This window comes from Taudactylus pleione, unplaced genomic scaffold (genome assembly GCF_031769625.1).
Source record: "Taudactylus pleione unplaced genomic scaffold, aTauple2 ptg000111l, whole genome shotgun sequence".
NCBI classification, from domain to species: Eukaryota; Metazoa; Chordata; class Amphibia; order Anura; family Myobatrachidae; genus Taudactylus; species Taudactylus pleione.
The window spans coordinates 3,881,420-3,908,382 of record NW_028284513.1 but is presented as its reverse complement, the minus strand read 5'-3'; positions in this window follow the sequence as shown (position 1 = coordinate 3,908,382).

The window sequence follows — 26,963 nt, the reverse complement described above, 5'->3', positions numbered from 1 at the left end:
GCCCCCCAGTAGTATGCCCCCCATTAGCATGCCACCCAGTAGTATGCCCCCCCAGTAGTATGCCCCCCAGTAGTATGGCCCCCCGGTAGTATGCCCCCCCAGTAGTATGCCCCCCCCAGTAGTAGGCTGCCCCAGTAGCAGGCCCCCCCAGTAGTAGGCTGCCCCAGTATTAGCCCCCCCTGTAGTATGCCCCCCCTGTAGTAGTAAGCCCCCCCAGTAGTATGCCACCCCCAGTAGTAGTAAGCCCCCCCAGTAGTATGCCCCCCCAGTATGGCCCCCCCAGTAGTATGGCCCCTCAGTAGTATGGCCCCCCCAGTAGCAGACCCCCCCCAGTAGCAGACCACCCCCCATTAGTAAGCCCCCCCAGTAGTATAGCCCCTCAGTAGTATGGACCCCCAGTAGCAGACCCCCCCTAGTAGCAGACCCCCCCAGTAGTATAGCCCCCTCCAGTAGTATAGCCACCCCCAGTAGCAGACCCCCCCAGTAGTATAGCCCCCCCAGTAGCAGGCCCCCCCAGTAGTATGGACCCCCAGTAGCAGACACCCCAGTAGCGCCTCTTCTTTTTTTTTCTGTCTTTGTGAATTGTGTGGGCTGTAGCCGCGCTTGCATCCTCAAAGCAGCAGCGACAAGCGTGCGTCTGTCTGTTAAAGGGTGGTGTAACCCTCAAAGTGCTCCAAAAATAAAACATTTTTTTTTTATGTGTTTGTGACTTTTGTGCGATGTAGCCGCACGTGCAGCAACACAGTAGCAGCGCCAAGCGTGCGCCTGTGTCATATGTCAAGGGCCGGTTTGGACATCTTGTCCGGACTGAAGGACGTGCCAACAATTTCTGACAAGTCTACTGTCACTGCATATGATACTGTCCTCAAAGCAGCAGCGACAAGTGTGCATCTGTCTGTTAAAGGGTGGTGTAACCCTCAAAGTGCGCTCCACAAACAATTAAAAAATTCTTATTTTTTTTTCTGTCTTTGTGAAATGTGTTGGCTGTAGCCGCACCTGCATCCTTAAAGCAGCAGCGACAAGCATGCGTCTGTCTGTTAAAGGGTGGTGACACCCTCAAAGTGCGCTCCACAAACAATAAAAATATTCTTCTTTTTTTTTCTGTCTTTGTGAAATGTGTGGGCTGTAGCAGCACCTGCATCCTTAAAGCAGCAGCGACAAGCGTGCGTCTGTCTGTTAAAGGATTACATCGGTGACAGCATCCAAGTAGGCATGTCAGACTGTCCATACCGGTACTGGCAGGAAAAAGAAGCAATTTGGAGGTCCCTGTACAAACTGGCTCTATTTTACCTGAGTTGCCCCCCCCTCCAGTGTGTACTCCGAAAGAGTGTTAAGTGCAGCCGGGAACCTTGTCAGCAAAAGGCGTAGGAGGTTGCTTCCACAAAATGTGGAGAAGATGATGTTCATAAAATGAATTATCAACTCTTCCAGGGAGACCAGCCTCCAGAACGTACAGAGGGACCTGTGGTTGTGGATTCCAGCGGGGACGAATTAATACTCTGTGAGGATGAGGATGTACACAACACTGAAGAGGGTGAGGAATCGGAGGATGAGGACGACATCTTGCCTCCGTAGTGCCAGTTTGTGCAGGGACAGATTAATTGCCAGCTTGTTTTGTGGGGCCAAAACGAACCAATCATTTCAGCCACAGTCGTGTGGCAGACCCTGGCGCTGAAATGTTTGGTTTGTTAAAGTGTGCATGTCCTGTTTATACAACATAAGGGTGGGTGGGAGGACAATTCCATCTTGCACCTCTTTTTTTTCTTTGAATTATGTACTGTTTGGGGCCTAGTTTTTCAAACTGCCATCCTGTCTGCCACTGCAGTGTCACTCCTAGAAGGACCACGTGTTTGTGCCGCCCACTCGTATCTCTTAGCATAGTCATCCAGCTACCTCGGTGCAACCTTTTGGATATAAAAACACTATTGTGAGGTGTGAGGTGTGAGGTGTTCAGAATAGACTGGAAATGAGTGGAAATTAAGGTTATTGAGGTTAATAATAGCATAGGAGCAGAAAACCACACAAATTCTGTGATTTTAGCTGTTTTTATGCTTTTTTTAAAAAAAAATACAGATCCAAAACACAAAACCCAGAACCCAAAACACGGAAGGGTGGTTTTGGCAAAACCAATCCAGATCCAAAACACGAAGAAAGATCCAGATCCAAAACCAAAACACAAAACACGAAAAGTGGCCGGTGCACACCCCTAATAATAATAAAGAACTCCTATGTCCCTTGTGATACCAATATTATTATTTAGCTAGGATACTGTGCCAGGTACAACATCTTTATGTGGAACTAGCTTTAGGATTATAGATGTCTTAAGTAAATGAATAGCTCTCATCTTTGTACTGGAAACAAGAGGGCATATTTATCACAATCCTCATCCCAGATGCGGATGGGATGTGATAAAAACGCCCAACTTCGCAATGCGATATTTGAATACATCACAAGAATGTATCAAAGCTCTGTCCCTGCGAATCCTCTCCCTGTTCTTCTCAGTGTATTTTTCACAAAAAATGCCTAGTGTGACTGTGTATGCGTCGTCAGCTAACCCCTCTTCCCCCTCACCTCGCTCTGCTAAACTTGTACTTACCTCTGTTCAGGTAATCCAGCGAGCTCCTCGTGATCCAGTCCTTTGATCGCTGGGCTTGGCTCCTGCTCTGATCTGTACTGTAAATTGAGATGCTGGCCCGGACTTCACAGCAGATCAAATCACCAGGGCACCTCACTGGGAGGTCCATTTTTTTTCTTTTTTAACAATTTTTTTTTAACTGAGATCAGCCTGTGGTAAATTTAGACACACATGGCTGATCACAGAAGCCCACTCCGGGCTCTGCTCTGCCTGTTAGAAGGCAGGGAAGGCTGAACAGGAATAGGAGAAACAGAGGGAAGCCTGCATGCCGTGATCTCAAAATAGCATTATTATCGCAGGGCTCCCTCTGGTATTTTCTTACAATTTTATGTTAATGAATTTGAGCAGATCATATTTCCCATTACAAGTAAGGGAAAAGCAATTTGCTTACTAAAATAATGCGAATTTAAGGGCTTGCAGATGAATTTTGCAAATTCTCCTCCAATTGCCGTTTCATACATTCTGTGATACAAAAAAAATGTAAAAAGGGTGTGAAAACACCAATTTTCACATTTAGTAAAAAAAAGATTGATAAATGTGCCTCAAGGTGTATGTTAACTTTAGTTATCTGTTTGCATTTCTCTTGTGATCCGTATTAAGAGCCTGATCCTGAGTCAAACAGCATGTTTTTGCATACAGGGCATGCGCAGAAGAGGATTTTGCACATGTCCTATTTGCAGTCAAGTTTATGGAGAAGGGAAGCCTGTTTCTGATATATCTCTTGCACCTAACATGGGACTGGTGCAAGTACAGATACTATTGATGATCTTTGCGGCGGCCGGCGTAAATCAATGGGCGGCAAGGGTTTACGCTAGCATATACACAGACCCCCGCATTAGTTGAACAGATTCTCGCATTGGCATAAGGTAGTAAATGAGGCTTCCGCAGCCGCTACAACTACAGCATACTTGCCTAATTTCAGGTCGGTGCTGTAGGGGACATGGTGGCGGCAATGGTGGGTGGTGCGGGGGCATGGTGGCGCAATTGCATCATCGCCACCCCCCAAGACCACCCACTTTCACTCGGTTGGCATTGCGGGTTGTGTGGGAGGGATTGTTCACAGGTGGCGGCAGGACTGGGAGACTTACCCACCCTTGCGGGCAGCCAGGAGCGCCACACGATTTTCGGGAGCCTCCCAGGAGAGTCTTTGTGTGCGACCCAGATCATTATTATTCAATTCAATTTCTATGATTCATTTTGGATAATATGCAAAATAATAAAAAAGGCTTCATTTATGGTACCAGAACAAATTTGCTGAGTATATATGTGTTTATGTCATATGTTATAATTTGTCTCTGTTTAGGAAAAATATATGCTTTAGTAAATAGACAATTTAAAGGTGCATATTTAACATGTTTCGGGATTTTGCCTAGTTAAATTACTGTACATCTCTTATTGCTGCATTTCACACTGAATAAAGATGTTACTTATGCTGGCCATACACGCTGCAATTATCGGGTCGATCCGCCCGATATCGGCGGATCGCCGCGATAATTGTAGCGTGGGGGGGGCGACCGAGGGTTAAATATTGCTCGGTCGGGCATGCTGGATTGTCCAGCATGCCCGTCCGATGCGATATTTACCCGGTAACTGTCAGCCGCATCGGGCAGTGTATGCCCAGCGCGGCCGACAGACAGACGGAAGGAACAAGGAAATGTCTCCACCCCCAGGGGCGGAGCGCAGATGTCGGGCTATACACTGTGAGATTTCTCTCACAGTGTATGCCGCGGACATCTGCGGCTGGCAGCCGGCCAGATAAAATGTCTGTCGGTCTGACAGACATTTTATCTTGCCGTGTATGCCCAGCATTAGATATTACTTAGAGGCAATTTATCAAGATCTTTTGGCGGAACAGAGCATGTGATAAAATGCTGTCTCTGTGATGAGATGTAGCTATGACTATACTTCCTGGATTTACCCATTATCTATTCCATACATTTGGGAAAGGAGAGGAGGGAGGATATTCCAACCTACAGGGGAAAGATCAGAAGATCCCTCTCCGGATGGGCATTCTTCATAGGCAGAACAAAAATAATCGAGACAAGATTTGATAAGCTACTGTAAATAAATATTGCTATTCTCATATAGATCTATGGGGATGGTGTTTTTTTATTGTTAGCTGTGGTACTTTAGTAGATGCTGGAGATATCTAGGGTAATATATGGCTGTGAAACCTAAATTTGCTATAATCCTGCAAAAATATTGTTTTTTTCAAGACTTCTTAAATGGGCTCGATAATATGTCATGACAAAAAAAATGAATAGAAGACCTCCTAAGGATGAGTAACATACAGAATTTAGTCATGGACATATTTGAAGACATAAGTTAAAATGTATAAAGTAATGTAGAATGTAAACACTAGGGCAACACGCCTCACTTCTGTTTTCTCCTGGTTGGTTCTAGATTCCATATATGGTTAAGCAGAGCATATAGCATGGCTTTGTACAGCACACCAGGTGCCTTCTAAGGGGAGAGACACAGGTCATGCGATTGCATGAAAATTCTGAACAAGTTTGCAAAACCTTGTCGAAGATGAATCTGTCACAAAGCAATGGAATGTGTTAAGAAGAGAAACGTCTCCTTATTCCTTATGTGTCAGATAAGAAGGTAGATACTGTATAGTTCATGGAGAGATAAGAGCGGTGCTATTTTTCAGTTTCTGAACCTCTCATTAACTATGATGTAATGTCCTGGGTAAAAATAAGTTTTCCATAAGAAAAGTTTTATTTTAAAGTCCCTTTTGAGTGCCTTCTTTCCTAAATACTATATATATGTATAACATGTTATATTATAATATATATATATATATATATATTTGTTTTTCTATAGCTCCACCCCCAGTAGCTCCACCCACAGTTCCTGAACCGATTTGTCCAGATAAACAGTGTTCAGTAGGAGCATTGACTGACTCACTAAGAAGGGCATTCTCATTCTACAATTCAATAGCAGTGAACATATAAAAGACAAGTTGTTAATAGTAATAGGTTTGGGGATTTTATCCTCCACGGAAGTCACAGTAATGGAGACTAATGGAGATTAACAACTGTTTAAAATGGGCTCTAATTAGATGTAAGAACTGTAAGAACATTGGCCCTCATTCAGAGCCGTACGCTCTGAGCAGAGCGCACGCTCTGAATGAGGGCCGCCCTCCATAATTATGGAGCGTCCTCCTGGACGCTCGTATAGCTGTGGGTCACCACCCACAGCCTATACGAGCGTGCAGTTTGATGGCCGCGATGGTCTTGACCATCGCGACCATCGCCACTGCGAGCCGGAGCCTGCGGTTGAGTTTTTCAACCGCAAGGCCCGGAGTGATTTTGGCTCTATCAGAGCCAAAATCACTCCCACTGACATCACTAGTGATGTCAGTGGGCCGGCTTCTGATGGTAGGCGTTCCCTTGGGAACGCCCCGGTCAGGGAGGCACGCCCCCGGCACGCCCACCAAAGGGGGCGTGCTGTCAATCAACATCGACAGCACGCCCCCTTTGATCAGACACAACGAGCGAAGGAAAGCTCCCGCCGTCGTGCGCATGCGCAGTGCACAACATCGACCCACTTGCGAGCGGACAGCCGCTTGCGAGTGGGTCTGAATCAGGCCCATTGTTCTGTTGTTTGGTTCTACCATTACTTCAATAAAGAATATGCTAGATCGTAGATCCATCTGCAGTTTGGCCTGAGGTGTAATAGAATAGAAGACATGTGTCTCATGGAGAGATCTGGTCTGTCTCTGTTATGTCATATGAGATACCTGCTTTATTGCAGACTGTTCATTGGGTGAGGTCATAGGGAAAGCACTGAGTATGGTCCATGCATGTCCATAGGAATGTGGATCTACTCTAATGCTAGATAGATTTATATTTATATATTTTACAAGTATGAGAGGTGCCTCAATCTTTGTGAATGTCACCTTAATTTCCCATAGAGTAACTAGAAACATTGGCAGCATATCAGGGTGCAGCATATCAGCATAACATTGGCAGCATATGCTGGCCTTTGTTTATGAAGCAAATTGGATGTGCACTGCAAAACAACTTGGTCTTGATCGTCACTCATCATGGTGCATGCCTAATCACGATCTTGGGAGACACCACTGCAACCTAAAGTTGTGCCAACCTATGCAACATAATGGTGTGCCAACCGATGCAATATAACGGTGTGCCTACCGGTGTAACCTAATAGTTTGTCGATAGGTGAAACCTAAAGGTGTGCCGACAGGTGCAACCTAAAGGTGTGCTGATAGGTGCTACCTATAGGTGTGCCGACAGGTGCTACCTATAGGTGTGCCGACAGGTGCTACCTAAAGGTATGCTGACAAGTACACTGTGTAAAAGTATAAAGTTCACAAGTTGATCCTCTACCACTTTAGAAACATCTCTTTGATTAAATGAAACTTTTCTGATTTTCATCTAAATATGGGTTAATTTAGTCTTATTTATGACCTAAATTTATCATTAGAATATGGGGACCTGTGGATAGTTTTATTACAAGTGACACTGTATTCAGTGTTTTTATTAGATTTCTTGGAACACGTTTTAAAATCTGCTTCTCCATCAAAGGTCAATAAAAGCTTTATCGCAGTAGGACTAGACCTGAAGACTGCCATCTCTGAACTGATGCAAAAGTCCTTTTACTGACTGAAAACGCACTGCCCCACAAAGCACAGAACCCCACTAAAACACTCTTTCTCCTCCCCTTTACCTCATTTCAGTAATCTATAATGTATTTGAGAATCTCCTGCATTTTTTACAGTTTGGGCAGGTAAGATATGAGCACAGTTAGGACTGGGAATAAGTGTAACGTATGAATATTACAGTCTAGAATTTGCTTAAACTAATCTTATGTTTATAGATAAACTTCAGGAAGGTTCTTATTCTGGGCAGTAGAATAAGGGGGGGTTTTCTGAGTACCCACAAACCCCCCTGACAGACTGGAGTACAGGAACCATGTTCTAAAGCCCTGCCCCCTCGCGGCAAATTGCAACGATTCGTGGGTCAATATGGGGGAGGCGGAGCCAATATGATGCAATTTCATTAGGATTGAGTCATTTGCCCCCCCCCCTCCTGATTGACCCATGAATGATGGCATTTTGCAGTGAGGGGGAGGGGCCTAATTACATGGTGCCAGCCTGCTAGGTCCTGTACCGATCAGATCTGCTGCAAGGTAAGTTTGTTGGTAACGTATATATGTGATATGTGCGTGTATATATGTGTGACATATGTATGTGTGTGTACTGTATATATGTGTGTATGTGTATGTATATATGTGTGTATATCTATATACGTGTGTATGTATACATGTATGTATGTGTATACACACACATACATATAAATTTATATATATATATATATATACTTATATAGCTATATATATATATATATATATATATATATATATATACACAGTATATATGGAAACCCCCCCATAAACATCCTGCGCCAGCCCCAGCTGGGGTTCAGTATGTTTTGTTGACATTAACAATGTTGATAGTGATTATATACACTACATTATACTGATAGGTGAACCAAGTCCACAGAGTACATGTTTATAATATCAACAAGCACGATGTCAAGTTGCAATATGTCTACTGTCACAAAAAGTCAAAATGTTCAAAAAGTTGACACTTAATTTTAACACTAACATTAACCCTAACATTTCTACTGTAGACATTGTGGCTATGTAGGTATGTATGTATTTTAAATGTTAACACTTTACAGTTGTTATTCAACCGTGTCGATATCTTAACATTCGACATTCTGACGTCAACCTTTTGACTGTCGACATTTTAATTGTAGACATGCCGACTGCATGTCCTTATTCCGAACTTTGGCAAATGCTAGGTGTAAATAAGGTTTAGGATTAAGACTAATGTTATCGCATACATCGTACTCGTCACAGAAAAAAATCTCTTCTTTTAAACAAAGGGTCTTGTCTTCCCAGGACACAGGAAGGATAAAGTGTCCCCTGTCCTACTTGTTGTGTGCAATAGCCCTTGTTCAACAATCAGAAGATGCAAATGTTGCTTTCATATATTACTGGATAGTATGCAGCTTTACACATACATTGCCTTTCATAATGCATTTTCTTAATATTTAACCCATATGGTTCTTCTTATGAAAGGACAAAGGGCTCTATTTACTACAATCCGAATATTGAATGCAGATTGTAGTGTGATATTACCGAGTGAATTCGCATTGTGAATTCAGGCAATATCACAGGGATTTACTACAAATCCCTTACAGGGACAGAGCTTGCAATAAAGCTCGGTCCCTGCAAATCCCCTTCGGAGCCTTATCACTGTATTTTCGCAAAATATACCGTGATTAAGTGCCCGCACATGCGCCAACCGGTCGCCGCTGCTACCCCCCGCGCTAAGCCCCACCCCCGGTGCTAAGCCCCGCCCACGCGATCACGGAGCCCCCCGCGACCTCCCCTCCCTTAATTACACTTACCTGCATGCTCCGGGCCTCCAGTGATGTTCTCCATTCCTCCGGTCAGGTGATCTCCCATACTGCACTGGGGCCCGATCACCTGATGACCGGGCAGCAGTGTACTATGGGAGACCAGCTGACCGGAGGGGAGTCATCACCGGAGGCCCGATCACTGGTCCCTGGAGTCAGGTAAGTGAATTTTTTTTTTTATTATTTTTTTTTTCTTTTTTTTTACAGTGATAAGCTTGCGGTCTGTTTAGACCACACAGCTGATTACTAGGACCGACTCCTGGCTCTGCTGTCCCCGTTAGAGCAGGGCAGGAGGCCGGTAACCGGGGGAGATCCTGGATAACACCACCTCCAGGTGGCGTTATTATTACAGGGCTTTCCCCGATATTTTTTCACATTATATTTTTAGTAACTCTGGTCGGATCACATTTCCTATTACAATTATGGGAAATGCGATCTGCTTTACTAAAAATAAGTGATACTTAGGGGTTGGAGTAGAATTTTACAAATTCTACTCCAGTTGCCCTGTAATAACTATAGGTGATACTAAAATAATGTGAAAAGGGTGTGAAAACACCCTTTTTCACTTTATTTTAGTAAAAAAATAATGTTAATAAATAGAGCCCAAAGTGCCTGATTCAGAGGTGCACACAATCCGCATGCAATGCTAATGTTTACATTGCTGAGAGATTATTTGCAACTGCATGAATTGTCCTGCAAACCCCTACAATGTACAGTATGTGTTACATAGAGTGGGCCTGATTCAGAGATGTACATTGATCCGATGACAAACATACATCTTCCATATTTCCGGGTCTGCGTCCGTTGTGCACAAATATGCAGAATGGGTCCTGCAATTACACTCACAGACCCCCCCAAGCCGCAGAATGATTGACATTCTGCGGCATTTGGGGGGCGGAGCGGGGGCGTGGCTGGTCACTGTTCTCAGTGTCGCTCCCGGTTTCCGGGAAGGACGAGGTCAGGGTTCGCGTCGGCGGATGCAGATTCCGGCCTTTTACATGACCAGCACCTGGTCAAGCTGTGGGAAGCTTCAGCTCCCACAGCCTGACCAAAAGAGCACCAGACGGCCTGTGATGTCGGTCGCACTGCTGGGATTGCAAATGCAGTAAGGAGGGTTCTGACACCCCCTTCTGCATGTGCATCGGAGATGGACGGAGTTACACAGCGCTTGTGTGCGGCTCTACAAATCCATCCATCTCTAGGCCCAGTGTACGCACAAAGGTGCCTGTGTGATCGGGCAAGACGGTATTAGAAATGGGGTAGAAAAGTGATGCGTGTACCTCGGTAGTGATTGGAAGGTGGCCTGTAGTGAATGTAAAAAATGTTCATCTCAGGGTGTGTTAAGGGAGGGCTGTGGGCTTGTTAGTGAAAGTGTTCCCAAATGTATAGCTGCATCCACAGAGGTACAGGTGGAGAAACTGCACCTTCCAAAGGGCTGGTGCAAGTGTCAGATGTGCATGTGATGGTGCTCGTGATGAAGGCGGTGATACAGAATGCAGAGATGCTGAAAGTGGGCGTCCCAATGCTTGCACATTTAGACGCACAAGTAGACTGAAACTAGCATTTACATATTATCACAGCCGTGACTCCGGCACCAGACACAAGAGTGGACACAATAGAATTCATCTCTGAATCAGACCAAAAAAGTTCTAGTCCTATTTTCACCATTGAAAGTGCTAGTAATAGCACTACCCTATAAATCAAAGAGGCTACTGCCAGTGTATATACCGTACCATTATTGCCAGTGATAACTCCGCCCGAGCCCATTTAACAACTATCACCGTAGTACAAGGATCTAAAGATGGTGTTGATAGAATTAAATAATTAAATACTGTAGCTTTAATCTTAGCAAAAGTATTTTCATATAGTAATGTTTTACTTATTAAAATACTTTAAACAAAATTTAGAAAAGAATGTAAATAATCTATAATATACATGTCATATAATGTTTATATATGTGATTGCAGTTTCTTTTTTAAATATACAGTATAATATATATATATATTATATATATATATATAATATATATATATATACAAACACACACGCATACTAGCCACCTGTCCCGGCTTCACACGAGAGCAGTTTAATCTCACCAAAGCCCCGTGCATTAGATAACAACCTACCCCATGTCTCCATAGATCCCTGCATCTCACCGCAACTCCCTGCTTCTCACCCCTGCATTGCATCTCACCAGTGTCACCACATCCTCAACTGCTGTTGCCCTGCAGCTGGCTAGGGTCCGGCAACTGGGATGTGCTGGAAAGGGCAGGAGGATCATGGATGGCAGATTTGTATTGCAGATACCGTAAGCATTATCAGCAGCGTGTTCCTGGGGCTAGGGCACCTGTGCATATTTCCGCAGCCTCCATGCGCACCCCTCCCCAGCTGCTGAACATGGCGAAGAGCAATGTCCGCTTTGCATGATGTGTACCCTGTATTTCCTGGGCTTCCTCGCCATTGTGCCCATGTCCAAGAACAGTGCTGACTTCCATGGGAGGTGCCTCCTGTTCAACAAGGGCGTGTGGCTGAGCGGAAACATCATGGACGAGTTGTGGCCGGAGTCCGTCTGCAGGTTGAGTGCAGGGATGGACATCGGAATCCGACAGTTACTAACCATCAATGTTTTTGTTCCGATGGTAGTGTTTTTAACATTTGATGGCAGTGTGATGTTTGCCACCATCGAATGGAAGTCATTTGATGGTGGCCGATGTTTTTTATTTTTATTTTCTGATAGCTACTGTATACATCCCCTAGCTCTTTCCTGGCTACTGTGTCTGCATCAGGGCATCTTCGTGGGTTCTTTGGAGGCAGTCTCTCACTCTCTGGGGGTCATTCAGACCCGCTCGTGAGTGGCAGGACGCTCGCAAGCGGGTCGATGTTCCCCACTGCGCATGTGCACGATGGAGGGATCTCCGTCGTGCGCATGCGCGAGACCCGGCGAGCGACGGGCTCACCATCGCTCCGGGTCTCGCACCAAAGGGGGCGTGCTGTCGATGTTGATTGACAGCACGCCCCCTTTGGTGGGTGTGCCGGGGGCGTGGCTGCCAGACGGAGGCGTTCCCATGGGAACGCCTACCGTCTCAAGCCGGCCCCACTGACATCACAAGTGATGTCAGTGGGAGTGATTTTGGCTCTGATTGAGCCAAAATCACTCCAGGGCTTGCGGCAGCGAGACCCTACCGCAGGGTCTCCGTCGCAAGCCCGATGGTCGCGATGGTCAAGACCATCGCGACCATCATCATGGACGCTCACTATAGCTGTGGGTGTTAACCCACAGCTATGCGAGCGTCCATGAGGACGCTCCAAAAAAAGGTAGGAGGGCCCTGATTCAGAGCGAGCGCTCTGGTCAGAGCGTTCAGCTCTGAATCAGGCCCTCTGTCTGCTTCAGATGTGACACTGAACAGTCCCTGGCTCCCTCCCCCTCTAGGCTGCTGCTAAGCAACAGGACACATTGCTATTAGGGATGTGCGCCGGACCATTTTTGCTGGATTTGGATTTGGATATGTTTCTACTTTGTCGTCCGGCTTTGGATTTGGATTTGGATTTGCCAAACTGCAGTGACTGGCTTTGGATTTGGATTTGGATTTTTTTACAAAAATTGACATAAAAAGCTAAAATCACATAAATTGGTCTTTTTTTTCTTCCCAGAGTATCATTAACCTCATTAACATTAATTTCCAGTCAATTTAGAACACCTCACAGCTTATAGTATTGTTTTCAACATTATTGGCCAAAGGTTGCAGTGAGCTGACTGGTTAGCAAGCGACAAAGCAGCAGCACAGACACCACAGTTTAAAGCAGAAATGAAAAGTAGTGCTCCCACCCAGTGGGGTACGACCAGTAGAATCACAGTACTTGTTTATAAAGTGGGCTACGACCCTAGGTGTCACAGTGCACAATCTTATTCACATTACACCGCACATAGGGGGTCATTCAGACCCGCTCGCGAGCGCAGGACGCTCGCAAGCGGGTCGATGTTCCCCCACTGCGCATGCGCACGACAGAGGGAGCTCCGTCGTGCGCATGTGCGAGACCCGGCGAGCGACGGGCTCTCCATCGCTCCGGGTCTCGCACCAAAGGGGGCGTGCTGTCGAGGTTGGGAATGCCTACCGTCTGAAGCCGGCCCCACGGACAACACTAGTGATGTCAGTGGGAGTGATTTTGGCTCTGATAGAGCCAAAATCACTCCAGGGCTTGCGGCAGCGAGACCCTACCGCAGGGTCTCCGTCGCAAGACCGATGGTCGCGATGGTCAAGACCATCGCGACCATCATCATGGACGCTCGCATATGCTGTGGAGGCCGCTCCATATTCATAGAGGAGGGCACTGATTCAGAGCGAGCACTCTGGTCAGAGCGTTTGGCTCTGAATCAGGCCCATAGTGACCCTGATTCACATTACACCATAAAGTAGTGTCTCTTATTTATGTTATGACACACAGTAGTGCCCTTTTTACACAATGCCCACAGTAGTGCCCATTTTACACATTGCCCACAGCAGTGACACTTTTACACAATGCCCACAGTAGTGACCCTTATACACAAAGCCCACAGTAGTAATGCCACTGATACAATGCCCCCAGCAGTGGTGCCCTTACACAATGCCCCCAGTAGTGGTGCCCCCTAGGCAGTCCCCTTAGTAGTAGGGCCCCCTATGCAGTGCCCCCAGTAGTAGTATGCCCCCCCAGTAATATGCCCCCCAGTAGTAGTGTCCCCATTAGCCGGCCCCCAGTAGCAGTGCCCCCATTAGTATGCCCCCCCAGTAGTATGCCCCCCAATAGTATGCCCCCCAATAGTATGCCCCCATTAGCAGTGCCCCCAGTAGTATGCCCCCATTAGCAGTGCCCCCAGTAGTAGTGCCCCAGTAGTATGCCCCCATTAGTAGTGCCCTCAGTAGTATGCCCCCCAGTAGCAGTGCCCCCATTAGTAGTGCCTTCCAGTAGTATGCCCCCATTAGTAGTGCCCCTAGTATGCCCCCATTAGCAGTGCCCCAAGTAGGATGCCCCCATTAGCAGTGCCCCCAGTAGTATGCCCCCCAGTAGCAGTGTCCCCATTAGTAGTGCCCCCCAGTAGTATGCCCCCATTAGTAGTGCCCCTAGTAAATGGTCACTACTGTGGGCATTGTGTAAAAGGGGCACTACTGTGGGCATTGTGTAAAAGGGGCACTACTTTGTCGTAACATAAATAATAGACACTACTTTATGGTGCACTGTGAATCAAGGGCACTATGGACCTCATTCAGAGCCGCTCGCAAAATGGGAGCACTCGCTCTGAATGAGGGCGGCCGCATCTCTAAAAAGAGCCGGCCTCCTGGCCTCTCGCTAAGCTGTGGGTGACCACCCACAGCTTTAGCGAACGGCCAGGTTGATGGGGCTTGGGGCTTGCGACGAGACCCTTGTGGTAGGGTCTCGTCTGCCGCAAGTCACAGAGAGCTTCCGGCTCTAATACAGCAGGAAGCTCTCCCACTGACATCAAGGTTTTGACCTTTTTCTGAACTGCTGCTTCGTAATTCAGACGGACCATTGCCGCTACAGGAGATTACACACACTGGAGTGTTTATCCCGGTCACTGACCATTGCGGACCTTGCGGCTCTTATTCTCCACTCTGTGGCATTTCCCCGCTGTCACCACCGCTTACCTGTTTTCAGCTGATCCCGGGTGTTGGAGCTTACATCACATCACCGCTTACCTGCTTCAGCTGATCCCGAGTGTGGAAGTTCACATTACCGCTCCTTGCCCTGTTGTCTGCAGGCGGCGGACATCATCTTGTCCGTGGGATCGATTTTCTGAGACGGTGCATACCAGCCCGGAGTCTGGAGACTCTTGTAACGGGTAGGCTGAATTTCTATTTGCCCATCATTGCCACTGTGGAATTTTCTGCTGACCGGGTTCCCATTAATCATCATATGTCCATCCATACTGGCTTACTTGGAACTTGAATTTATCAGCAGTGAGTAGTCTCCTTTTTTGGTCCAAGGAGATGCGGATAACCTATACCTCTGGGACAATTGTTTGCCATCTTTATTGAATCATTATACCCAGATTTCTATATTCAGAGGAACTTTTGTTATCCACCCAGGAACTGGTTCATTTTATTTGTTATTCATTTTTTTATTCTATTCAGTATCAAAAGTGGTTTATTATATCACTGCATTGTTTTAATTTATGTCCTGAGGAGCTGCAGTTCTAACAGGTCTATTGTTATTGAAATAAATTCATTCATATTACTTTTCTGGTTTGTTTATATGGTCAGGTGTTTATAGGCGCAGACACTAGTGTTTCTTACATGTCAGTGGGGCCGCCCACAAATGGCAGGCGTTCGTTTGAGAAGCCACCCCCCCGCCACGCCTACAAAATGGGGCAAGCTGTCGATCACCATCGACAGCCGTCCCTTTTGTAGTGAGCCCTTCAGCGAGAGAATTTCTCTCTCACGCCGGGGCTTGCGCTCGAGCAGTGCGGCCGCAGAGCCCTACATCGAGCCGCTTGCGAGCGGGTCTGAATGAGACCCTGTGTGCGGTGTAATGTGAATAAGATTGTGCACCATGGCTCCTTGGGCAGTAGCCCACTTTGTAAACAAGTACTGTGACTCTGCTGGCCATACCCCACTGCGTAGGTAGGAGGGCCCAAGAACAATTCCATCTTGCACTACTTTTCTTTTCTGCCACTGCTGTGTGGCAATGTTTCATAGATATGCTTTAAACTGTGGTGTCTGTGTCGCTGCAACCGCTGCTCTGTTGCTTAGTAACCAGTCAGCTCATTGCAACCTTTGGCCAATAATGGTGAAAACAATATTATAAGCTGTGAGGTGGTCTAAATTGACTGGAAATTAATGTTATCGAGGTTAATAATAATCTAGGGAAAAAAAATAATAATTTATGTGATTGTAGCTTTTTTTGTAAAAAATCCAAATCCAAAGCCGGATGGCGAATTAGAACCAAATCCAAATCTGGCAAAATGGTCCGGCTTACATCCCTTATATATACATATATATATATATATATATATATATATATATATATATTACAAATATAATGGACAAGTTAGTCCAGACATCAGCACAATCACAAAGGCCGGCCTGGTGTAGTGGCAAGCCGTAAGTATTCTAATCTCAAGGACAGTATCAACAAGGCAACTGAAAAACGTCTGTCTGCCTCTGCCGTATTCTTTTTTTATTATTGGAGGAGATTAGTGAATTTTTAAATACCACTATAGAGGAATTAATAATAAATAGGCTCTTCTGTTTTGGATTGATATCTATTTTTTAAGGATTTTACTGGATTTCTGCTGTCACATTATGGAATTTAAAAGTGAGCAAAATTAATTATAAAACAGTTAATATCTCATCGCTTACATTAACAATGGGGCCAGCAATGTAGTCCCAATCTAGAGGGGAAAAATCTTCTGTCAACATTAATACTGCCACGTATGTCTGGACATTGCGAATATGTGTAGACCTCCGTGTGACCCCTTGGCAGTGAAGGGGTTCCTCTGTCTGCTTTTTATAGAATGCATTAGCAGTTCCCATTCTCCCCGGAAACGATTGATCTAAAGTACTAGAAATTGCTGCCTGACCTAGATCAATAGCTATACAGAGTGGCTTTCACTGAGAACTGCTCTCTGCACCCCATGTAACCTTCTATTGCCTCCTCCCATGGTGCCTATCACTCTTTCTTGTGTTTTCCCCCTGTCTCCCATTTACAACATCATTAGGATAAACCAGTCCAAAGAAAACATTTCACACAAAACAAATCTCTCGTTCTGCGGTCTAGTCCTGAGTTCATTGTACTTTGTGCTGTGATTCCAAGCTGGCAGCTAGCGGGGAGTAGTAAGTACTGCAAAGCGTTATGATACTCAGCAGGATAACTCATAAGGAGCAATAAGACAGAGTAGGCTGGGGTGATATAAGGAGATGTATGGACAGACACAAGATGTTATACAGAGAAGTACGATTAATAATTTAACACTTCAGTGGAGAAACACTTAAATGCTTGGAGAATATATAATTAACTGTACTAGGGCTAAAGGATATTAAAGGGCCACATACTGTATTTTCAATACATTAAATTGTTATACCACTCGACTTTGTGCTGTTAGTCGGGCGTGATCATTATTAGATTTACTAGAACTACCATCCATAAGGAGGGGATCTTGAGTCTGTGGCGGGACAGTATAATTGACACAGATCCCTGCCGATCCTGAAGTGAATTTAAATATAGCTTACTGTATATCATAAAAACAAAAGTCTCAACTATCCTTCAGTAAACTAGACCTGAGAATTAATGTGGAAGTGAGCAGCAAGACTGCCATGAGGATTTCCAGTCCCCATGCGTCTACCCCTTAGATTAGCCCTAATAGTATAACACATATTGCTGCTTAGTCTATTAAACAGCCCTTATCATAAGACAAGTGGAATTCTAGTACTGTAAGTGTCTCCAAACCACCACCACCACCAACACCACCACCACAAAACCTACCTCGGCCTCAAACCCAGGAATATGCTACTGGTCTGTTGCATTGCTTGCTGCCACCGAGACAGTTATTCTTTTAACTAAAAATTATGAGAGATTTTTCCAGAGATAGCTAATTACTTCACCTGTTCCTAATCAGTGGCCAATCATATGAAGCCCTGGCTATTGAGACCCAAAAGCTTCATACATCCCTTGACTGATTATCGTGTTTTGTACCTGTGATCTCAAATTACTACTATGGTTTTCTGCGCACTGAGCCTTCCTGCCCACCTCTTGTTGATTTCACATCAACTTGTTTAACTACGCTCCACTTCCATAAGCACTGCCTTTGGCTTGTTCCTGTTTTCCTCCATTCTGGCACCTGGGTTCCATCTTGCATACCATATCCCTACAGAATAAGCAGGTGTCATCCGTGGATTTCTGCTATAGCAGATTCTGCTCTGACCCACCAAGTGATTATATTGATGCAAAAGCTCAATTCTCAGACTCAAGCTCTCCAAAATCAGGATGATAATTTTACTCTCCAGTTTACAACTATAGAGATAAATATGTAGATTTAAAACAGCAGATTCAAGTAAAAAATGTAAAATGTTAGTTCAATTTGCATTTTCTGTAACTCCTTAGGAAAACCATTTATCTCCTCCTCCCTCCAAGGTTCAACAGAAACTAACACCTGTACTAGGAATTCCTAGACCCTCATAGAATTATACACATCTAATTTGTATTATACATCATCTCCTGGGAAGATCTATGTGTGGATAACTCAAAATCTTCTATATATCTTTACTAGGAGATCCTATTCCCTATCCTATTTTACTCGAATTATTGCTTATATAACAAGACTTTTTCAAAAGGATGTTTTGTTAACCTTGTTACCCGCAGAAGCTGCATTTGGCCACTTGAAAATTCTTTTTACCTAATTTCCTACTTTCATGTATCCTAATCCATTATTGTGTTTGTGATAGGTGTGTATGCAACGTATTCTGATGCCATAGATGTCTTTTCTCATGGGACAGAGCTGGAAGTGAGGTTACATACTTGTGCCTAATATTCCAGTCTGATATCATCTAGAATTAAACTAGGAACTGAAAATAACTTGCCATGAATTTGTGATCTTTGAATGAAGGCAACTTCTTGAAGAAGACATTCATCTAGTAACAGTCTTTTTACAGATCTTCAGAACTTTTCATTCATCAGATCAGCCAAAGAGATTGTCAGTTAGACAAGTAAGGTGGACTTCCTTATTATTGCAGGACTGCAAAAGCTCAAGCATTTCTAGCTCATAATCCTTCTTTAGGCAGAGGTATTACTACTGCACTGGTCTTCAAGTAACTATTTAGGAATGACCTACTCATGTGATCTGATCTGATCTCATCTAAAAAGTGGCCAATACTGTCATCCTAATTAAAACATCCTCTTGACCTTGCAGAACATTTCTTGGGCCTATGACATTTAAATTTTTTATTCCAGAATAGTTATTTTGGAAAGACCACACTTTGTTCAAGATTCTAAACCCCCAGGCCGCTCTCAGATCCATACTTTTGCATTTTTTGGTTGTTAAATTCCATCCATATGCTCTCATCTATTTAAATTCTTGTGCCACTTGTGCTCAGAACAAAACTCTACATGCTCCTCTGATGGGCCTGCTTCAGCCTATCCTCCTACCTTGAAACCCATGTGAGTTCTTATCTTTATTTATTATTACTGTAGGGCTGTCCAATTTCATTACAATTACAGGTTGAGTCTCCCATATCCAAAATGCTTGGGACCAAGGGTATTTTGGATAACGGAGTATTCCGTATTTTGGAATATTTGCATATCATAATGAAATATCTTGGGAATGGGTCCCCAATATACACACAGAATGCATTTATGTGTTATATACACCTTATACACACAGCCTGCAGGTAATTGTATACAATATTTTCAATAATTTTGTGGCTCAAGCAAAGTTTGTGTATAGAAATGAAATTCATTTGTTTCATATACACCTTATACGCACAGCCTGAAGGTAATTTTACACAATATTTTTAATAATTTGTACCTTAGACAAAGTTTGTGTACATTGAACCATCAAAAATCAAAGGTTTCATTATCTCAGTCATGCCAAAATTATTCCGTAGTTCGGAATATTCCATATTTTGGAATATTTAGATATGGGATACTCAACCCGTATCACTATTGTAGTGACTGTAGTTGTTGTCTTGCTAGTATGACTGACTTGTTTTGTAGAAGGGCTATCCCTACTGCTGAACAAATAGCTTATTATTGGATGAGCCATGTGTTTAATGGACGCGGCAGCCATTTTTCAGGTGTTTTCTCCGGCGAGACAGCGTGGCAAGGGACTTCGGAGGGGTGAGTAATTAAAACATGTGGGTGCACCCATTATAAGTACGCCCCTGCTGGCATGGCTACAGGCAGCAATAGCAGTGCTGTGACCTTTTCTAAGATAGAGTGAAGCTAAATTTAAAGAACAAAGACCATTTTTTCCCAGATCAGGTTTTTCTACATTTACTAAATTGGCCTTTAAATAGTAATGGTTCCAACTAACTACCAATCAGGAGGCTATTTGAGGTTCCTGTGTCAATACAGTAGTCTGTGATGGGGAGATATAAGGGGTTTTGCTATGCTGACTAGTGTTTTATCTCTAACATAATTTGCGATTAAAATTTCTGTTTTATTTTTTACATATGTACCACACTTACAAATGTACCACACTGTCTCTGGAGGCCCGGGTGTCTCTTCAGCCATCCCATCCCTTCTTTTCTTCAGGTCTGGATTCCGATGTGCACCCACTTTCTTGAGCATTCTCTCTAGTCAGTGGGTCTCAGTCATGTTGTTATTACTTACTTGTGCTATTCCAAAGCGAGAATTTGCCAACTTTCTACTAAGACCTAATTTATAGAGGGGTGAGCGAACCCCCGTGTGTTGGTTTTGTTTTTAGTTCTGACAAAACTACCCTCTAGTGTTTTGGTTCGGTTTTGGTTTTGGATTTCTTTTAAAAATGTATAAAAAAAAGCTAAAATCATGTAACTTGGACATGTTTTTGTTCTTATAGTATTATTGACATCAATAACATTAATTTCCAGTCGTGTCCAGTCAATTTTTACCTATTTTGGCACCTGAAATCATGAGGGAGGGGTCGTGTTGTGACTGCCATTGGGGATAACCAGCAAATTAATTGTATGCACATGATTAGGATATACAGTATCTGTCTCCCTGCTGAGAGCTTTACATAACACTGGGATATAATTGATGAAGTGTACAGGACCAATTCAAAAGGGATTTTCAGTTTTGTGATTCGGAAGCTCAAAGTTAATGGATCTATTCTAGAAAGTTATAAACATAGTAAGAAGTTTCATGTAGAGGTATCACAGAGTGAAGTGACATTAAAAATTTAGAGAAATATACACTAAATTGCAATATGTGCTTGCTGAACATTTCATTCCAAAACCATGGAAATTAATATGGAATTGGTCCCATGATGCTGCTATAACAGCCTTCCACTAGGTTTTGGAACATGGAACAAGATACAAGAGCATTAGTGAGGTTGGGCACTGATTTTAGGTGATAAGACCTGGCTTGCGGTAGGCATGCCATATCCCAAAAGTGTTCAAATGAGTTGAAGTCAAGGGGACATTGTAATGCCGAAACAGGAAAAGGCCTTTCCAAAACTGGTGGCAGCACAAAATTCTCTAAAATGTTATTGTATGCTTTAGATAACAGGTTCTCAAACTCAGTCCTCAGGACCCCTAACAGTGCATGTTTTCCAGGTCTCCTCACAGAATCACAAGTGAAATAATTAGCTCGACCTGTGGATCTTTTAATGTGTCAGTGAGTAATGAATACACCTGTGCACCTGCTAGGTGACCTAGAAAATGTTAACTGCGTGGGATCCTGAGGACTGAATTTGAGAACCACTTCTTTAGATTGTGTGCTTCTCAGTTTTCACTGGTTGGCAGTACTAATTTGGGCAGGAAAGTGTCCTCCTGGCAACCACCAAACCCAGATTAGCCCATCAGACCACAGGATGAAGATTGATTTGACACTGCAGAGTTCAATGGCAGAGCTTTACACCTCCAGCCAATGCCTTGCATTGTGCATGTTGATCTGATGCTTGTGTGCGGTTGCTTGGCCATGGAAGCCCAATCAAAGCTTGAAATGAACAGTTCTTTTGCTGATATTGCTGCCAAAGGCACTTTGAAACTCAATTGTGAGTGTTGCTGAGGACAGACAATTCTAAGAGCTACGTGCATCAGTACTCAGCAGCTCCCCTTTCAAAGCTGATCTGCTGTTGCTATTAAACTTATCCACTTCACAATAACAGCACTTACAGTTGATAGGGGCAACTGTAACAGGGCAAAGACTTGCTAGAAAGGTCATATCCTATGACAGCTCCATGTTGAAAGTCATTGCATCAAAATGACCTATACTACTGCTGATGTTTGACTGTGGATATCGCATGGCTGTGGGTCTTATTCAGAGTTGTACGCTAATCTCATCGCCACTGTATCTTTGTACGCAGTGGTGATGCGATATTATGCTAATACCACAAGAGTCTTGTGTAGTCACCACCTGCCGGCTTCTATGATCCACTGCTACGCCCAAGGGCACCGCATCAGATCACCTGCATGAACATTGGCTTTCTGAGTAATGTTCAGGTTACTTAGGATGGCAGTATATTTCATGCTGCCAGGGCCAGATAAGCTGCATCCAAGGATGCAGCTACTGGCCTTGGCACAACCAGAATTCGAGGACTACATGCCCCTGATTCCTGGGACATTGGCAGTCACCGCCCGTATCCTGCCCTATAGCGACCAAAGAATGTCAATCATGCTGTGGCTTAAGGGGCACTGCAACCATCGTCACATACGCAGTACACATCCTACACATGCGTCGTAGGCCACCTTCGGCTTTTTATGCAAACCATGAGGTTTGCGGACAACTCTGCATCAGGCCCTGTATGCTTTATCCAATGTACCTGTTAGTAAATCATTTAGCTAAATGTCCAAACACACTAGAAGGGGTGCCCACATACTTTAGGCCAGGAGTAGCCAACCCTGGTCCTCAAGAGCTACCAACAGTGCATGTTTTGCAGGCCTCCTCACAGAATCACAAGTGTAATAATTAGTTCCATCTGTGGATCTTTTCAAATGTGTTAGTGAGTAATGGAGTAATGACTGCACCTGTGCACCAGCTAGGTGGTCTGGAAAACGTGAACTGTTGGTAGCTCTTGAGGACCGAGGTTGGCTACCACTGCTTTAGGCAATATAGTGTATTATATGATGTGAATTGCATGATGTGCTTGTGTTGTATTACAATACTTATGACATGATGACATATAATTGGCAAAAATAACAAACAAAATAGGATATTTATCCAATTATTTCCAGGAAGATGCTGTATACATTTATTGGATGACCATTGGCTGTTAGACTACAATATGTAGTGAAATTAACTATGGAGCGATTATTTATCATATAATACAACACTGTCCAAGCGCTGCGGAATATGTGTGCGCTATATAAATAACTGGTAATAAATACAAATAAAATAAGCACAGTCAGCAAACCTGCACTGAGGAGACCGCTGGCACCCCCGCTGTGCCGACACCGCCGGTACCCTTCACTGAGAACACTGCCAGCACCGCAGCACTTCCATTCCATGTACTGAGGACGCCGCCAGCAACCCCCGCACTGTCGACACAGCCAGCAAACCTGCACTAAAGACACCGCTGGCACCCCAGCACTGCCAACACAGACAGCAAACCTGCACTAAAGATACCGCCGGCAACCCTGCACTGCTGCCCCACGTACTGAGGACACCGTCAGCACCCCTGCACTGCCGACACTGTCAGCACACATGCACTGAGGACACTGCTGGCACCCCCACTCTGCCGACACCGCCGGTACCCTTCACTGAGAACACTGCCAGCACCACAGCACTGCCATTCCATGTACTGAGGACGCCGCCAGCAACCCCCGCACTGCCGACACAGCCAGCAACCCTGCACTAAAGACACCACTGGCACCCCCACACTGCCAACACAGCCATCAAACCTGCACAAAAGACACCACTGGGACCCCCACATAGCCGACATCACAGGTACTCTTCACTGAGGACACTGCCAGCACTGCAGCACTGCCATTCCATGTACTAAGTACACCGTCAGCAACCCCGCTCTGCCGACACTGCTGTCACAGTAAGTGCACTATTGGTGTATCCAACCCACACTGTATAACACACTGTATCCATTTTGGAATTAGAAGCTGAACTGCCACATGTTAGTGCCGCCCACTGTGTCACTTAGCTTAGTCAGCCAGCTAACTGGATGCAACTTTTTGGCCTTAAACTAGATGAAGCAAATAATATAGTGAGGTGGTCAAAATTGATTGGAAACTACTGGAAATATATGTTATTGAGGTTAATTATACTGTAGGAACAAAAACAGGCCCATTTTATGTGATTTTAGCTGTTTTTATGATTTTTTAATAAAAAATCCAGATACAAAACCAAAACATGAAAACAAAACATGGAGGTGAGGTTTTGGCAAAAACAATCCAGATCCAAAACTAGGGGGGATCCAGATCCAAAACCAAAACATGAGGGTTGGAGCTAGAGATGAGCGGGTTCCGATCTCAGAGAACCGAACCCACCTGAATTTAGCAGATCCAAGTCGGATCCAATCAAGCTCGGGATTTCCCGCCTGACTCGGATCTCAAAACCATAGAGTCGGAAATCTTGCGGTTCGCGAGCTTACGTATCTATGATCAATGTAGTATATAGGGACCACGCGGCGGACGCCATTTCACTCTGGCTGTGGAGAGTGAACAGGGAGGGTGGGTAGTGTAGGGCTGGGAGAGGTGCTTGTGCTCGTGCTCCTGCATGTGTGCTGTCAGCTGTGTCCTGGGCTGGGGCTGCTGATCCATTCTGTTCTGGTGCTATGCTGTCTGCTGTGTCCTGGGCTGGGGCTGCTGATCCATTCTGTTCTGGTGCTGTGCTGTCTGCTGTGTCCATCTGGGCTGGTGCAGATACATCTGGGCTGGTGCTGTGTCCATCTGGGCCCAAGTTCTGGATTAAAAATTAAAAATATATATGTAAAAAAAAAAAACAATAAAAGTGTCTTTTTGTGTAATATTTTTCTGTGTGTGTGTGCGTGTTAGGCTTCACCGCACAAGATCTAGCCAGCAACGCAAGTTGCAACCTAGTGCTGCCGGACTCCAGTCGTCATCAGTCGGTGCTCTGGGCCCAAGGTCTGGACCTGTAAAAAAAAAAATAATAAAAGTGTATTTTTTTTTGTTTTTGTGTGTGCGTGTTAGGCTTAGCTGCACAAGATCTAGCAAGTCGGCAACGCAAGCTAGTGCTGCCCGACTCCAGTCGTCATCGGTCATTGTCAAATTTTTATTGTGTGCGTGTCAGCCACACCTGGCTGTCACTATCATCGGCGTAGGTGCACAGGGGTGCTGTGCTCCTGTATGTCGAGGGGCTGCTGCCCAAAAAATAAACATTTTTTTTGTGTGCGTGTTTGCCACACCTGTCATCGGCGTAGCGGCGCAGGGGTGCTGTGCTGCTGTCTGTCAAGGGGCTGCATGAATATTGCAATGCAAACCTTTTTTTTTAAGTTATTGGGTTACAAAAAGTTTTTTTTTTAATCTTAAACATAGCAGAAATGTTATCCTAACAGCTTTTAAAGTTATATGCTTTAAAAAACTAAAGCCTTTATTTATTTACAAACCTATGTTGACTGAATAGACATCCTAAATTCTAAAACTGTTCTATTCAAAAATGTAAACAAAAGCAAAGATTATGGGCCAAATGTAATAGGGTGAGAGTTTAGAAAATGTGAGAGTGTAGCAGTAACCTCTCAAATTGGTTGAGTTTTATCTTCAAAATGGGAAAACATCTGAATGAGATTTTAAATTGTGAGAGTTTTTTAAGTATAAAAAAACATGCAAGTTCGCTCTGTTACTTTGTTTTTGGACTCTATTACATTGGCAAAGTTTAAAAAGTGTCAGAAACTCTCACTTTTCTAAACTCTCACCCTATTACATTTGGCCCTATAAGTCTAGTGTGTTATAGTGTGTTATTATGATGTTAGAAATGAATGTAGAAGGCCAAAAATTGGGTGGACCACACATGGCTGATTGATCAACGGAAGAGGAGGCTGCAAACTGGGTGTTGTGGTATGAGTTGGCCATATGGGGTATGTTGCTGTTAAGGGATCAGGCTGGTTATCATGATCAGTGGACACATTATTATAGTTGTTGTTATTTTGGGTTGCCATCTCCTGAAGGGTATTTACCAACAGACAGAGACTACCTACCTATCAGCTCAGGCATAGACACTTCCTGAGGAACAGGGCTCTGTTCTCTGGAGGGAAGTCAAATAGGTAGGAGCCCCTGTACTTAAAACATCTGAAGCTCTTATCTCTCCACATCATCTATTATAGATGAAAAAAAAATGTAATCGGGGACATCTAGCTCCTCTTTCAGTACCCTGCTCACCCTTTTTGGACAGGAAGTCCAGGATGGATGGTTTGAAAGAAGAAGGCCTAGCAAAAGATGGGGATGGTCATTATCAAGACCTGATCCCCCCAGTGGGTGTAGTCTGGAAGGTATTGGTTGGCATGCAGGCAGCGGAATAACAAAGGCCTCCATGTTGTCTGTGCTTACTATTCCGTATTTTAGTTTGCGAATTCAGGTAGGAATAAAGTCGGCTACGGAACACAGTGATAGAATCACTTGATGTCTTAGTGTATTCAGGCCAAATACGATCCATGAATTCCCAGACAGATTCCAGACAGATGAATCCTTTGCTTGTAATAATCTTTGGTAATTCCTGGCAAATGTGGGTGTTATAGCCAGAAACTTTGAAGGCTGTAACTTTGAACTGCTTTATAGAAAATATGTGAATGAAACCTCCACACTGCAGAACATGATGGAGAAATCCCTTGAAGTTCAGCACCTAGAGCATCTTTTTTCATGTTCTGAGGCCTCTCCTGACTGTGAAGAAAGATTCTCCACACTGTAGTCTTCCATTGCGCATTTTTAATGGTGATTTTAATGTTGTCCACTGGCTGAGATCCATCTCATCTGAGGGTTGGGTTTTCCCCGTGCAAATGAGACAATTCACATCCAGAAGGTAACTCTTATGTTTAGCCGTGGCGTCAGTCTCTCTTTTGGCAGAATTTGCACAATCTTGGTCTTTGGGGCACCATGATGAATCAGACAAATCCTCCGGGCTAAACATCTGATCTGGTGTTATATCTATTTCTATTAACCACTTAACTGACGTGGTCGTATGGGATGCAAACGCAACCAGCTGTGCATCAGCTTACAAGGTATGACCGCACCCCCGCACTGTGTTTTTGTAGAGGAAATGTATTCTACACATGTGCAAAA